The following is a 13,923-nucleotide window of genomic DNA, read 5'->3' as shown; positions in this document are numbered from 1 at the left end:
GGTCGGTACCACCCGCCGTAGTGGTCGCCCCAGAGGATATCGGCGAATTGGTCGACAGGGTCTTCGGCTGCACCTGTTGAGCCTGCTGTGAGGCCGCCTTCTCTTCTTCAGGCCTATTTATCTCTGATTTGTCTCGTAACTTGGCTGGGGTGGCGGACTTCCTCTTCGAGGAGGAACCCGATGGCAGGCTGGCTGATGAGGCGGACGGCGATGGCGATCTATCTGACCTGGTACCTGTATCAGCGGAGAACCCGGTGCAATCGGTCTTGCAGCTATGGCCTTCTCTTGGACCCCCGTGGATGGGGCGTTCTCAAAGGATTTCGACCCCCTGCCGGAGGGAGACCGCTTCTCGGGCCGACCTGTCCTGGTTGACGCAGGACCCTGCTCGGAGCATGGATCAGGGGCCTTGCTCGACTTGAGCCATGCTGCCAGCTTGCTATACCTGTCTTTCTTCGAGAAGCCCAGGAATATCTTGCACCATCCACGTTGTGGTCCCGGTGCAGGCAGTACAGACACTTCTGATGTTTCTGGCATTTGTCTTCCACAAAGACATTCCAAAACCTGCATTGGGTGCAGGGGCTGAAAAGTGTCCTTCCCTCCATTTTCTCCTCTGTCATCGTCAGAGGGCACAAAGTATGCACAAGACAGCCTTGCGGAAACTTTGACGAATAACCGCCCTTGAGAGGCGCGCAACTTCACCGACAACGGGTCCCCTTTGCCGGCTGATGCAGCCAGGAACACACAGGCTCTGATGGAACAAAAATAGAACTTTTCCGCAAAAGAAACATGGAAAAAAGTACAAAATAGCTCGTGGAGCAACTCGGGGACTCCCAATACTGAAGCGTGCCGTAAAAATCTGAAGTTGGCTGCCATAGGCGGGGCTTAGGGAGAGGACTGTCATTGGATGGGGGCAGTATGACTCAGAGGACAGCAATTGATTTAGAGGAGAAATACAGTTGGAAAGTGAAACAGTTTTTTCTTTTACCGAGAATTCTGGGTCTGATGGCGGGGAATTATTCATGAACATGTGAATTCATGCCAGACCCGATGCTGGAGAAATGTACTCATGCCAGTGGGCTTACCTAGGCAGATATATACCAGCTCTTCCCTCATGCATGGCATTTATTGTGCTGCCATTTCTCAGGAAGGAGTATGTGCTGTCTCTGAATAGAAAGAGGGGTGTTGAGTCTGGTCATGTGGGTTTAAAGTGATGATTTCTATAAATAAACATTTGCATTTGTAAGAGCCAAATTCGAAGGTGGGGTGTTTTTTAAAGGACAGAGGTTGCATTAGCATCCGCACTAGAAACAATCAGATAGGGTGGAAATGGACAATTGGAAAGCGAGGCACATCCTCTAGAACCATGAACATTTCATGGGTGGGCATAGGCAAGCACAGCACTTGGAAATCCAGAGATAATCTGAATATGGAAATTCGTACCTGTACTGAAACTAAAAATAACTTTATTGCCATTCTCGTGCAGCGCTCAGCTTGTCAAGGTAGTGAAACTGTAACAGAATACTACTTGGTAAGGGTGGTACATAAACATAAATAACACAGGGGTAAATTGCTATTTAAATAAACAGGAAGCAAGAGATATGATACTGTTAATGCAGAATTCCATTTTGCGGTCCTTTTTTATAACTTTGTGAGTCCCCTAAAGTGTTTGCTGGATTTTATGTTATTTTTTTTTTAGACTTTCTTTTGGTTATCCCTGTAATTGCAACTCAGTTTTGATGTGCTGCTTTTATGGCTACCAAGAAAGAAGGGCTTGCTAAGCACACCGTGTTGGCCCTGGGTGGGGTCTTGCATCCAGAAAGGTGTGTTAGGCAGTAGGCTGGTAGCAGTTATGTGTTTTGGGTTTGCCAACACCATACTGTAGCACTTTCAAGGCATTTATTTATTATTACATTTGTATTGCGCACCTAAACCGCAGGCATCTGGTCGCATCGGCTAAAGAATATGGTTACAGGTAGTACATGATTACGCAGAGTGGTTACATGGTGCATGGCATATTGTGTTGGTATCATGCTGATAAACTTAGGAATCTGGTTACAAGTAATGCAGATCGTATAAAGTGGCAGCTTAAGATTGTGGTTACAGGAGAGGCAGGCTTAGGAATTTGGTTACAGGTTATGCAGATCACATAAAAAGCATACTCAAGAAATTTAGTTACAGTGGCTGTGGGGTTCAGGAGATGCAACTGCTGGCATTTGTTGCATAAAGGGACGACTTAAGCGAGTGGTTGCTGGGCTGGTGGAGGTTAATATGGAGTGGTGTGGGTACTGTTAGGTTACTTGCAGGTTGGGTGAGAGTGGCTAAATGTCCTGTGTGAAAAGCCAATTTTTTAGTTTTTTGTGGAAGGATAGTAGGGCAGGCTCCAGCCTTATAGCTAATGGTAAGGCGTTCCAATAGTTAGCTGCCATGACAGGGAAGCTTGCACCCCCTGCTTTTTGTTTTTTGAATCTCTGCTCCGTTAATTGGCCGAGATAAGCAGCGCGTGTGGGTCTGGCAGTTTGGTTTATTGTTATTAGACAAGAGAGATAACGTGGGGCAGTATTAGATAGACATTTGTGAGCTAGTGTTAGTACTTTGAATTTGATCCTGTCCTTCACTGGTAGCCAGTGGATGTTTCTTCTGACAGTGTAGATATGGTCTGATTTAGGAATATTTAACGCTGCTCTTATGGCGTTGTTCTGCACGATTTGGAGTTTTGTGATATTTTTTGTTGAAGAGCTGGCAAAGATGGCATTGCAGTAATCGATCCTAGATAGAATTAGAGCTCTGGCCAGAGTGATGCGGTTCTCTTCTGTAAGATATGGTCTGCAGGATGTGATGAGTTTAGCTGTGTAAGAAGATGCCGCTGTGATAGCATTGACTTGGCGTGATAAGGTAAGTGAGGAGTCAAGATAAACTCCTAGGGTTTTTACCTCTTTAGCTGTTGCTATGATGTTTCCATCAATGTTGAAGGATTGCTACAGTGGGGACAGATTTTTGAGCTTGGCTTGGCTCCCCATGATAAGGATCTCAGTCTTTTCATTGTAACAAAGCTCATTCTGGGCCATCCAAGCATGGATGGTGAGATATTCGGCATTTAAGGCATTCGTTTCGGTAGTGTACTCCCTGTTATAGGGATTAGTATTTGGGTGTCATCGGCATAGTTTGTGTATGTGACACCCAAATTGTCCAGTTTGTCGAAGAGAGGTTTGTTAAATGCGTTGTACGTGGTAGGTGATACGCCTGAGCCCTGAGGCACTCCGCAGGTGACAGCGGTGGGTTTAGCTGCGGTTTGACAGGAATCATTTAATCCAGGCTATGGTGTTATTAGAGAAATGGGCGTCACTGGATAGGTGGCGGCATAGGATGTTGTGGTTTACAAGGTCAAATACCGCCGAAAGGTCCAGGAGGAGGAGGTTGGCTACGTCACCTTTGTCCCTGATCTGGTCCATTTGTGCTTTAAGGTCTACTAGGGCCGTTACAGTGCCATGGCCCGGGCGGAAACCATATTGCTGAAGGCCCAGCAGATAATGTGATTCCAAGTATTTTTGAATCTGTACATAGGCTACCCTGTCCAAATATTTTTGTAAAAACGGTACCGTCGTGATAGGTCGGTTGTTTGTGGGTACATTTGGGTCTAGCGTAGGTTTTTTTAAGAAAGGCATGACCAAAGCTTCCTTAAGGTTGATCGGCACTTTATTAGAGGTAAATGATTTATTTATAAGTGAGGTGATGAAAGGTGCTAGGTTATGCGCACAATCTTTAATCAATGTCGCAGGACATTTGTCGCCTTGGCAGCGTGAAGGTTTAAGGCCTTTTATGATTTTGATAGTGGAGAATTCGAACTTCGGGAATAGTTTAGGTGGAGTGGGTTCGATGGTGGGCTGTTTAGCTGAGTTGTAACTTTTTGTTATTAATTTTGAGCTGGAGTGTCGTGATTTTATCCAAAAGAGCCTTCTGAATATTTTCACACCAGGCTTGGTCTTTGATGCACAGGTCAGGGGTCTGAGAGGGAGCTTCCAGTTCTTTTAGGACTTAGAAGAGCTCTTTGGAGCTAGAGTTTGCATTTTCTATGCGCTGATTATATGCATTGCTTTTAGCCCGAGTGGCCTTTTTGTAGTCAGAAGCTATAGAGGTGCATTGTTGTTTCTTGGTGGCTGAGGGGTTTTTCCTCCAGTTATTTTCTGCATTTCTTTTTTACTACAAAGTTCTTTAAGTTCAGGAGTGAACCACTGGTTTAGGTGCGCTTTAGGTTTAGCTCTGCAGTTACCCAATGGGGCCACTGCATCCAATGCTTTTTCCATCACTAGGTTATAGGTGGTAACCAGGGAAGCCGGGTCTGAAGGCTCTATTGCCTGTGTGGTAAGATGCGTGGGAGAATGTTTTCTGGTGTAATATTGCGCATGTTTGGAATTTGAGTAGCAGGTGCTATCGGTTTAGGCGAATTGGTGGATGTGTTGCTATTAATTTGGAATAGTATAATATTATGGTCTGACCAAGGGCATGGACTAGTATTGGAGATATGCATAGTGCAGTTATGGTCCGCAATCCAATACAGCGTTCGACCTTTGGCATGGGTTGGGCCAGATGATCGTAAGGTGAAGCCATGTGTTACAATGGTATTGGCTAGTGTGGCTGCTTGTCATGAAGACCTAGATTAAAGTATCCAAGGACGATCACTTGGCAGGTGGGTTTTGTGTCTGTGGTTAACAAGGTGGCGATGTCTCCATCGAATGAGGAGATAGGACCTGGTGGCCTATATATGAGGTGTAAATTTAGTGAGGAGGTGGCTGAGATGGTGATTTTGGTGGATAAGAGTTCTCCTGAGGAGAAAGAGATGTTGGGTGTTTCTCTCATGTTTAGGTTGGATTTGGAGATGAAGGCGATGACTCCTCCTTTGTAGTGGTCCTGTCTTTCCTAATGATAGCATAGCCGCTTGGTAAGGCCAGGGCTAGTGCTGGGCCTGCTGCAGGGTGCAATCAGGTTTCTGTAATAGCAATAAAGTCCAGGTCATTAGTTGTGATGAGATCGGGTATGTCCAGGGCATGTGCCAGAATCGATCTGGCATTAATTAGGGCACCTTTTATTGTGGAGCAAGAGTGTTATCCTTGTCATTGGATAGTTTAGGCTTAGTTGTATTTAGGTCACGTATGGGCCTGTGTCTACGCACATTATTAGTAGCGTTAGTAGCCAAATGCCTATATACAGTGGCGATCTGGGTACTGAGGCATTTTAGAAGTCCTGCAACTCGACATTTTGTTTTGTGCCATTTTTCTGTTTAATTGGCCTACAAGGGATAGTCCAAATGGGCATTCTGCCCAAGTAGATTATTGTATAGCCTCCAAAAGTCTCTGTTTGCATGCCTTTCCAGTTTAGACTGCATTGGGTTCTTCCAGACAGTCCACATCGGTGTAGGTATGCCCGAGTGTTTGGAGGTTTGGTTGGCCAATCCTCATTGTCTGGACACAAGAACTTGAATACAGAATGCCAAATGATTGGTGGGCAGGATTGCCCCTTGGCCCTGTGTGAATGTGTATATCTGGGGGCGACCTTGTAAACATGCACAAATCTACAGGTAAAATGGATAACTCCTGCGAATGCCGGGACCCTGACATGACCATGACTGGGTTGTGCTCTTTTGTGGATGCTCCACGGTCTCTGACTGCAGAATGAATCTCTGCTGGGCTCTTCTGCCCTTCCCACTGGCCTTAATTGCTGGAAAATTCTGACCTCATGTGCTAGAATCGTCAAAAACTGCAGCCCTTGTGCTCTCTTAGGAGCCTTTCTGGACATGAGGCGGGAGGGAGGTCTTGCTGCCTGGCTTGAACTATGAGTAATGTGCTGCTACTCTGACCCGATCTGCTCCATTGTGAGAAGCACTATCGCTTTCTGCCATTTTGTTTTGTGAGGGTCCATTTAATGCTGTCTGACCGGTGTGCCCCCAAATCACTTGTGGCCTGAGTGCTGCGTCCTCTTCAACTGGTCTTTTGCTGCTGCCACAGCCGCAGTGCCCTGTTCATAGCGGGACATTTTGAGTAAGTTGGAATATTGGCACCTGCACTCCATCTGCATCTGAGACTATGTTCACGCTGACCAAAGGCCCAAACCACTGACTAGCCAAACCCAATCCAGACTAACATACTCAGCTATGCACCTGCACTTCATTTGCCATTTCTGCCATAGCATGGTGCTGTTCTGCAAGGTCTCCAAGCTCCCAGTACATTGTTTTCTGTGCCTTCCCTACCGCAGCCATATTATATTTTTGAGCTTGTGACCTATTGTGATTATCTCATTGATTCCTATGATTATACACTAAAAAACAATGCAAAAATGTATGTAACTATTACTTATTCGTGAGCTAATATTTTTCCCTCCTTGGGGGATTGGAGCTCATCGGACAATCTTTTTAGCATTACAATTGAGAGAGGTTTGGACAAGTCTAGTGGACACCTTATTACACTACCTGTTTGGTGTCCTGAGCCTTTCACCAGGCGGTTTCTGAAAACCCTCCCTAACAGATTTAGCACAGACCCTTCACTAACAATCCTTTCTTAAGCTATAGGTCTGGATTTGGAAATGCTAGGACTCTTTCAGCCTAAATCGGCCACAGGCTGTTCAACCATTACCATTCAAAGAGTTGGTACTTTGAACTCAAATTAATCTGCAATTATTTAAGGCATTGAACTTACACATATTCTCCCAAACACATAGTCAACTCGATCTTGGAATGCTAATTCCCCAAAATGCAAAGACATTGCCCGGAAACATTTCCAAATTTACAATATACTATGCATTATTATTTTAAACTGTGTTATATTATTGTTTGATTGTCATAAAACAACATAATTGCTACTGCTTTAGAGAAATTAATTACTGTTTGAAATACTTCCCTATTGGTGCTGTCCTGGTGAACACTTTCACAATTCTCGATCTTTGTTTTGAAGCCCTGCCAAGAGAAACCTGCTGGTTTCACTCTGCATTTGAAGGAACTGCACATTTATTTGATGTTTTATATGACTCCATATTCAAACAAGATGCTCCAGAGTGCTAGTGCTTTATCTGCCGGTAGAAGGTCAATGTCAGTCAAACAAACTTGGCTTATGTTAGGGACGTTTGTCCACAGCCCTCTGTTGAAGGGTGTGGATAGAGCTAGCCTGAGAGGTATCAGGTAATAATTTCCCCAAACATAATGTCACCGGAAAAAGCCATTGGCTACATTATATATGGTGACATTATGTATGGGGACGGGTTGCCGGGATGTCCCCAGCTCCCCTTGTAAACAAAACAAAAAATTGTGGGATTGTGGGATTGGGGTCCCTCGCATGTTCAATGTAATAATGTCTCCGCAAAAAACGGCAAAATGTTTGTCAGGAGACAATTTTGCGGGGACATTAGTACATGGAACCGCCTGAGAGGAAGAACAGGGTGTCCACCAAGTTAGACCAAAACTCTCTAAGTGGAGCAGTCAGGCGTCACTGTTAGGCGGGCATGGGCTGGTGCCACAATACAACTAACTAGTCTTGTACACATACACAACAAAATACACCAAACCTAATATACTATAAAAATATGTACATATGTATTTAGTACGGCATTATGGTTACATGCTGTCAAATAAGCACTTTAACATACCAACAAAGCAAGTACATAGTGAAAATACATTAAAGGTCGAAGGTATGGATTCCAGGACGCACAATACAGGAGTCTAACCGAAAAGGTAAGTACAAGGCCTATAATGAGTTCTAAAAAGAAGGAGCGGAGCAACTGGGAAGGGCATTGTAGGAAACATACAAGAAGTAAGTATAATTATCATTACAGTATTGGGCTTGAATAGGTCCCATTCCACCCTAGATATAGAAGCAATGTAACCACTAGTGGTTACTGCTACACCAAGATTTCCTAGGATAAGAGCAAACTACAGTGAGAAATTATACTAAAAACTATATTCTACCACTAGTACTTTCTAAAAAATACTCCTTGCTCTAAAACTACAGGGCTCTATGGAGGACCAGGAAAAAAACTCTCCTTTCGGCCAATTGCTGTCCAAATGTTCTACCAAAGGAAACAATGGGACCAAGTCTCATGGGTCTGATGCGGTCGTAGAGAAAAGTAATGTAATTTTTTGTTTTACCTGTTAATTGAATACTTCGTTGCAAACCTTCACAAAATCAGAGACTCTCTCTTGACCTTCCTCAGATTCCCTAAATTCTACACTTCACCTACTCTACCATCATCCTGTGCCTCTATCTCCCACGTTAGTCACACTAATACTGAAGAAGTCCTATTTCTTGCCCCATCAAAACCTGTTGCTCCTCAGCTTGTCAAGTCTATTGCTCCTTTAGTGGCATATCAACTCGCTAAAATCTTCAACCTGCCCTTCGAATCCTCTTTCTTTCCCTCTATTTTCAAAATGGCCACAGTCTCCTATAAAGGCAAGAGGCTTATCTGAACCTACCAGATAGCTTTCGCCCTGTGTCTCTCCTTCCGCACTACTCTAAAGGGCTCGAAAGTGTTGTGTTCAACCATCTTACAAATTTTGTAGACATCGACAACCTTTGAGCCCCCCTACAAACAGGCTTTCGCTCCCGTAATTCCTTGGAAACTGCTCATTGCCTCTTCTAACCACTCCAAACTATCCTCTATCCTAATTATCCTTGACCTGTCCGCTGTCTTTGACAGCATCAATGACTCTGGTCTCTTTAATACTCTCTTTCTTCTTTGGATTTGCGATCAAGTCTTGCCTGGATTGAATCCTACTAGGCACCTCACCAATTCTCTGTCTCCGGGAGCAACACCACCTCTCAACTCACTAATCTGACTGTTGGTGTTCCACAAGGCTCTGTCTTGGTTCCTCTCCTCTCTACACCCCTGCTCCTCTGGCACCTATCTCCTCCTTTAGGTGATCGTACCAATTCTTCGAGGATGAGAAAAACCTTCTCTTTTCCGGAGCGGTCCTCTGATCTCTCTATCAAAACTGTCTCTCTGCCATTAAATATTGGATGGCTTTGCACTCTAGGGTGTTATACTTCCCTGCCAAATACTCTCTCTCATATCTTCCCTTGCCTATCCAGTTCTCACCTGAAACTCTCCCCTACTTTTCTTCTGCTAAAAACCTCAGTGTCATCTAGGAACCTTCTCAAATCTTCTCTACTTTCACCACCAAAACTGCAACAGTGGCTTGGTTCAACCTCCTAAATATTAGGAAAATCAAGCACCTCCTTCCTTTCAAGTCCTGTGAAAAAGAAAATTGGTGTGGTCTCATTAAAGGCTTGGTGGATGAAGATAAGACCCCTGCGACACTTTGATGACTTCTAGCGGTGACGGGCACATAGGTCCCTTTTGGTGTCGGGTTTCGGAATATTGCAGTTTTTCGACTTTGGTTGTTCTGTGCTGCAGCTGCAGCACAGACTTCTGGCGATCTGGAGTCAACCACCGCAGTGGACCTCAGACCCTCGCCAAGTCTCAGGATGACTTCGATAGCTTCTGGTGGCGGGAAACCCACCGGCAGACCTTCCCCGGCACCTAACGACTCTGGGCTCTCTGCATCAGGCAAAAGTGGTCAGGGGTAACTGCAAGGATGTCCATTCAAATGTTCCTGGGCAGTTTGGAACTTTCACAGCGCTGGGTGACCAGCAGCACTATGCCAGTGTACCCCCTCTTCTGGGCGGTAGACAGCAACAGCTTCCAGCAGTCACAAAACACACTTCCAGACCCTGGGCAACACTGATGTACTTCTCTGACTCGAGATGTCTGGCACTCCTCCTCTGGACTTCGAAGAACCCTTCTCCGATACTTCAAAGAAGAGTAGCAGTTTTGCACGATGATCCTTCGTAGTTCGCGGAAAGGTCTACTTTGCAGGTCCTCTCTGGATCAGTCCTTGGGAGACACAACAGCTTTCGGATTGTTGAAGCAATGCAGCAGAAGACTTCTCTTCCAGCTAGGCTTCAAGGAGCAGCTTCTTCTTGCTAAGCTTCGACTTTAGCTACTGAACAAATTGGTATGTGAGAGGTCCCCAGATATACACATCTGTCCCTCATTCACTCTACCTGAAAAAGGCTCAGTCAGCCAATGACACAATAGGGCATTCATGCAGGCAGGCAGCCAATCAGGCTCACAGGCATTCAGGCCATTAACTCCACCCAGACACCCATAACAAAAGATGTGGATTGGTGCAAGTACCCGGCCTTTCAACATACTACACTTCATTCATGTCAGTTTCAGGCAGGGCTGTCTCATTCATTGTGTCACACACACAGAAACCAGACACCCACAACAGAGAATGTAAGTTCACTTCAGACTCCATTCATACAGGTCCCATCCATGGGGTCTACCCACAACATAAAACACCTTGGAAGGATCCAGTCAGTCTGACATGAGGCAGCCCAAGAGCCATATATGGTATTTCCACCCAACAGCCAGTCAGGAAGAAGGGACAGAGTCAGGGCTTTCCAGGACTTTGCTAAACAAGGTAAAAGGCACTAGAAACCAGGAGGCCACAGGGTCCACCTTGCCTCCTAAGAAGAATCCATTGATTCCTATGGCAGGGCCTGGGTGTCCCAAAAATGGAGGACACTCAGAGTCACTGCCAACTCAGCATGTATCTGCCACCAGCCCATACCCTGCTCTGTGAGCAACACAAAGGTGCCCAAAAACACACAAAGGGTGCAAGGGTGTACCCCACACCCATGGGTGCCATAAGGGTATCCCATGGGAGATGTCCACCAAAAGATAAGAATGAAGAGCTGCACTTCCAGAGGTACAGGTGGGACCTCAGTGGCAGAACACAGAGAAAACACACACAGAGAAGTGGTAGGACAAGAACAGGAGACCCTGCCCCTCCATAAGGCATTTCCAGCATCACAATCATCATCAGCAATTTTCCAGTTCAGGTACAGATCAGCGGAATGCCCAGGGACTCCCACTGATAAAACATTTCCCGTGGAGCTAGCTGAAGCCAGCCCACCAATCATGCTCCAGGCAAACACACAAGGGCTGTTCCTAAAAGAAAACACCAAACAAACTTGTACTCTCAAAGAAGATTGAGATTGGGAAGCCTAGAAGACATATAAATCAGTCTAAAATAGCTTAAATGACCACAGCGGGTGCCAGAGCGGGATTAGTCCTGTGACAAAGCAACTTCCGGGGCACCAGTGGTCAAGGGATGAATATCGGTTTCTAAACCATCAATCAGCCCCACACCTCTATTACACCAGAAGGGATCCGAACAGATTGGAACAGTGTCAATTATAAACCTACTTGTCCAATTTTGGTAACGTGGACGGAAGGCAGGTTTATCTCCGCAAGGTCGTGGCTCGTTGGTTATTTACAACAAAGCCAAAATACAATTATTACCCAATGATAAAAGGGACTGCCTAGTCAAGGTTGTATAAAAATATCTACTTTATTATTATTACACACTACAAAATACAACCCACACTGTAAAGGAACACAGAGGACAGACAGTTTCACAAAGGAAAGGGATGCACTCTGGATACTGACAGGAGGGTAGTCGGTAAAGCAATCAGTCTTAACTGTTCAAGGTTATTTGGTTTCAGCACCAAGGGAGCAATGGGTCGTAAATGTCAGGAGGGGCCTTCGGAGAAGGACCAGGGGAACAGAACCATAATGTACCTGGTGGTGCTTGAGATGTTCTTGATGCTCAAAAGCGTCGAGTCAGTTTCAGGATGCTTTGCAGCTCCTGTGACAGTGTTCAAGACGGGTGACAGCTGCGGGCATCAGGCGGCAGGCAGTTCGGCAAGCGGGGCTGGACGGACGGTTGCAGGCTTGCCTACATGGCAGCTCATGGTCAAGAATCATCTCTGTGCTGGTTGGTGGATCTGAAACGCTGGTCGAGGAGTCTCCGACAGCTTTAGTGACTCCAGCGTGACAACAGTCAGTGGTGCAGGCGGTCACGGTTCGAGGGCTCGAGTGCCTCCAACATTTCCTTAAAAGATGGACGCTGGTTGATGCTTGTGTGGCAAATCCTCCTAGCTTCTTTGCAGGGCTTGTGGCGTCCTTTCAAGGCGGATGGCCCAAAGCTGAGGCGAGTAGTTGCAGGCAACGGCCTTGTCCTTTGTTCAAAGACTCTCTGGCACTTCCCACGAGGAAGTTTGCTGACAGAACCTTGCAGGGCACGCTGTGTGCTGGCTGGGTACCGGTTCTGGAGCTGCTTGACGGGTCCTCCGAGTCCTGTATCTCCCTCTGTTCCCTGGGAAATGTTTAGGGGAGGGCTCTTGCTTCACTCTTGGAAATCCTGGCCTTCCTTCACTGGTGGAAGCTGTAAGGTAGACTGTACCTTCAGCCACGGTCCAATGCTGAGTTCTTCTTTCCTGCTTCTGATGAAGCCTTCAGATGATCTGCTAAGTGAGGGGGCACAGCCCTCTTTTAAAGCCAAATGGGCCCCAGTGATTGGTGCAGGCTAAGCCTACCTTAAGGAACCAATCCGGGGTCCCCACCAACAATCTTCTGTTATGCGTGAGGTCAGGACCAGAGTGCTTTGCAACAGGAAGGGTAAGGGGTGACAACATGTACTTCTAAGTTCCACCCATCTTCCTGTCTGTTGTAGATCAAAGTGTCTCTCTGGTTAACTGAGCCCCCTGTGGCTCTTGATCAAAGCGCAGGTCTCCCCTTGAAGTTTGTGGTGAGAACAGACTTCTGTCTCCCTCAAATCACATACTTCTTTCTCTGAAAGGGGTCCGCTCTGCAGGGGTTGCCTACTGTAAACAGTGGACCCAGACATGCCATTCACTGTCCTTCATACAGAGAGATGGGAGATAGCTTCAAGGTGACACATTGCATATCAAAGAGGTGTTTGTTTTCCTGCCCATTTCTAAGTTCTTTGACCAGGCCTATTTGCGGGCCTGCTTCAATTAACACTCATCAGTATGCCCTGCCACCACACATAACTTAAGACAATAGCACTGGGTGGATCCATGGAGCCTTTGATTAGGCTGCCCATGGGAGGAGGAAGGTGCTGCCCTTCTCCTCGATGTTTTTGTGCGCTCCTCGTTGTCACCTGTCAAATAAATGTGAAGAGAGGACTGTGCCTGTCGGCTGTGTCCCCTCGAGTACACTGGACTATGCGTTTGTTGTCCAGCGACCATTAGAAAATGTGTGTGGATTAGCCCCACACATTCTCGGAAGTTGATCTCCCATCATTCCATTTGCTAAAAAATAGTTTTTAAAAAAAACCCAAGCGTGCGCTCACTCCCCGTGCGGATGGTCGAATCCCTCACAAACCCACATCAGAAAAACACCCATTATAGCCATAACATGTGGTACACATAGAGAAAGGGAGGCTGCAAAACAAAATGGATGGGAGCAGGGATTGGAAAAGTGCATTAGTACCCCAATGGCTACTACAAATGTGGTCCCAGGCTGGGAGAATAGCTCAGAGGCAACTTGTTTGCCTTGGAAGTAAGACAACACACACAGCAACACAGGTTTGAATCTCCATCTCGCACTTAAGAGACTGATCTCCGGTACTAAACCTGTTATGAAAGATGAATTAATTAATTGTAAGCGGCTACAACCATGGTGTAGACAAAAATAAATCGTAGCTGCCACCATTCTACTGTATAACACTTCCAGGATGATAGTATCTGCAGTGGACCAAAATGGGGTGCTTAAAAAGCACTCCTGCCCCGAAAGCCTTATGGGCTAAGGGACGTACAACAGAAAAGGGTACAGTGACAGGAGGACTTCACTAGACGTCCCTCTAGTCATACAATGAAAACAAGAAATTCTAGGAATACTTTGCATCAATTGTATCCCTTTACTCCAAGGGCATGAGAGCAAGGGCGAGATTCTTATTTAATAAATGTGCAGAGCAAATATGATAATTTGTTTGGCTGTGTTATAAGCACCATATATATAATATAATTGGCCGATCACTTCTGATGTTCATTTAAAGATTAACAAACAGCG

At 45.9% G+C, this 13,923-nt stretch overlaps 1 protein-coding gene across 7 annotated transcripts in view; it reads right to left on the bottom strand.

The window, feature by feature from the left end:
• Positions 1 to 13,923, bottom strand: part of POLR3C (RNA polymerase III subunit C) — a 685,095-nt gene that overhangs the window by 16,371 nt on the left and 654,801 nt on the right. The gene's annotated exons all lie outside the window — the stretch shown is intronic.

Source organism: Ambystoma mexicanum, chromosome 1p, assembly GCF_040938575.1.
Source record: "Ambystoma mexicanum isolate Mex_15411 chromosome 1p, UKY_AmexF1_1, whole genome shotgun sequence".
Taxonomy (NCBI): Eukaryota; Metazoa; Chordata; class Amphibia; order Caudata; family Ambystomatidae; genus Ambystoma; species Ambystoma mexicanum.
The sequence above is the reverse complement of the archived record's forward strand: the minus strand, read 5'-3'. Positions and strand labels throughout refer to the sequence as shown.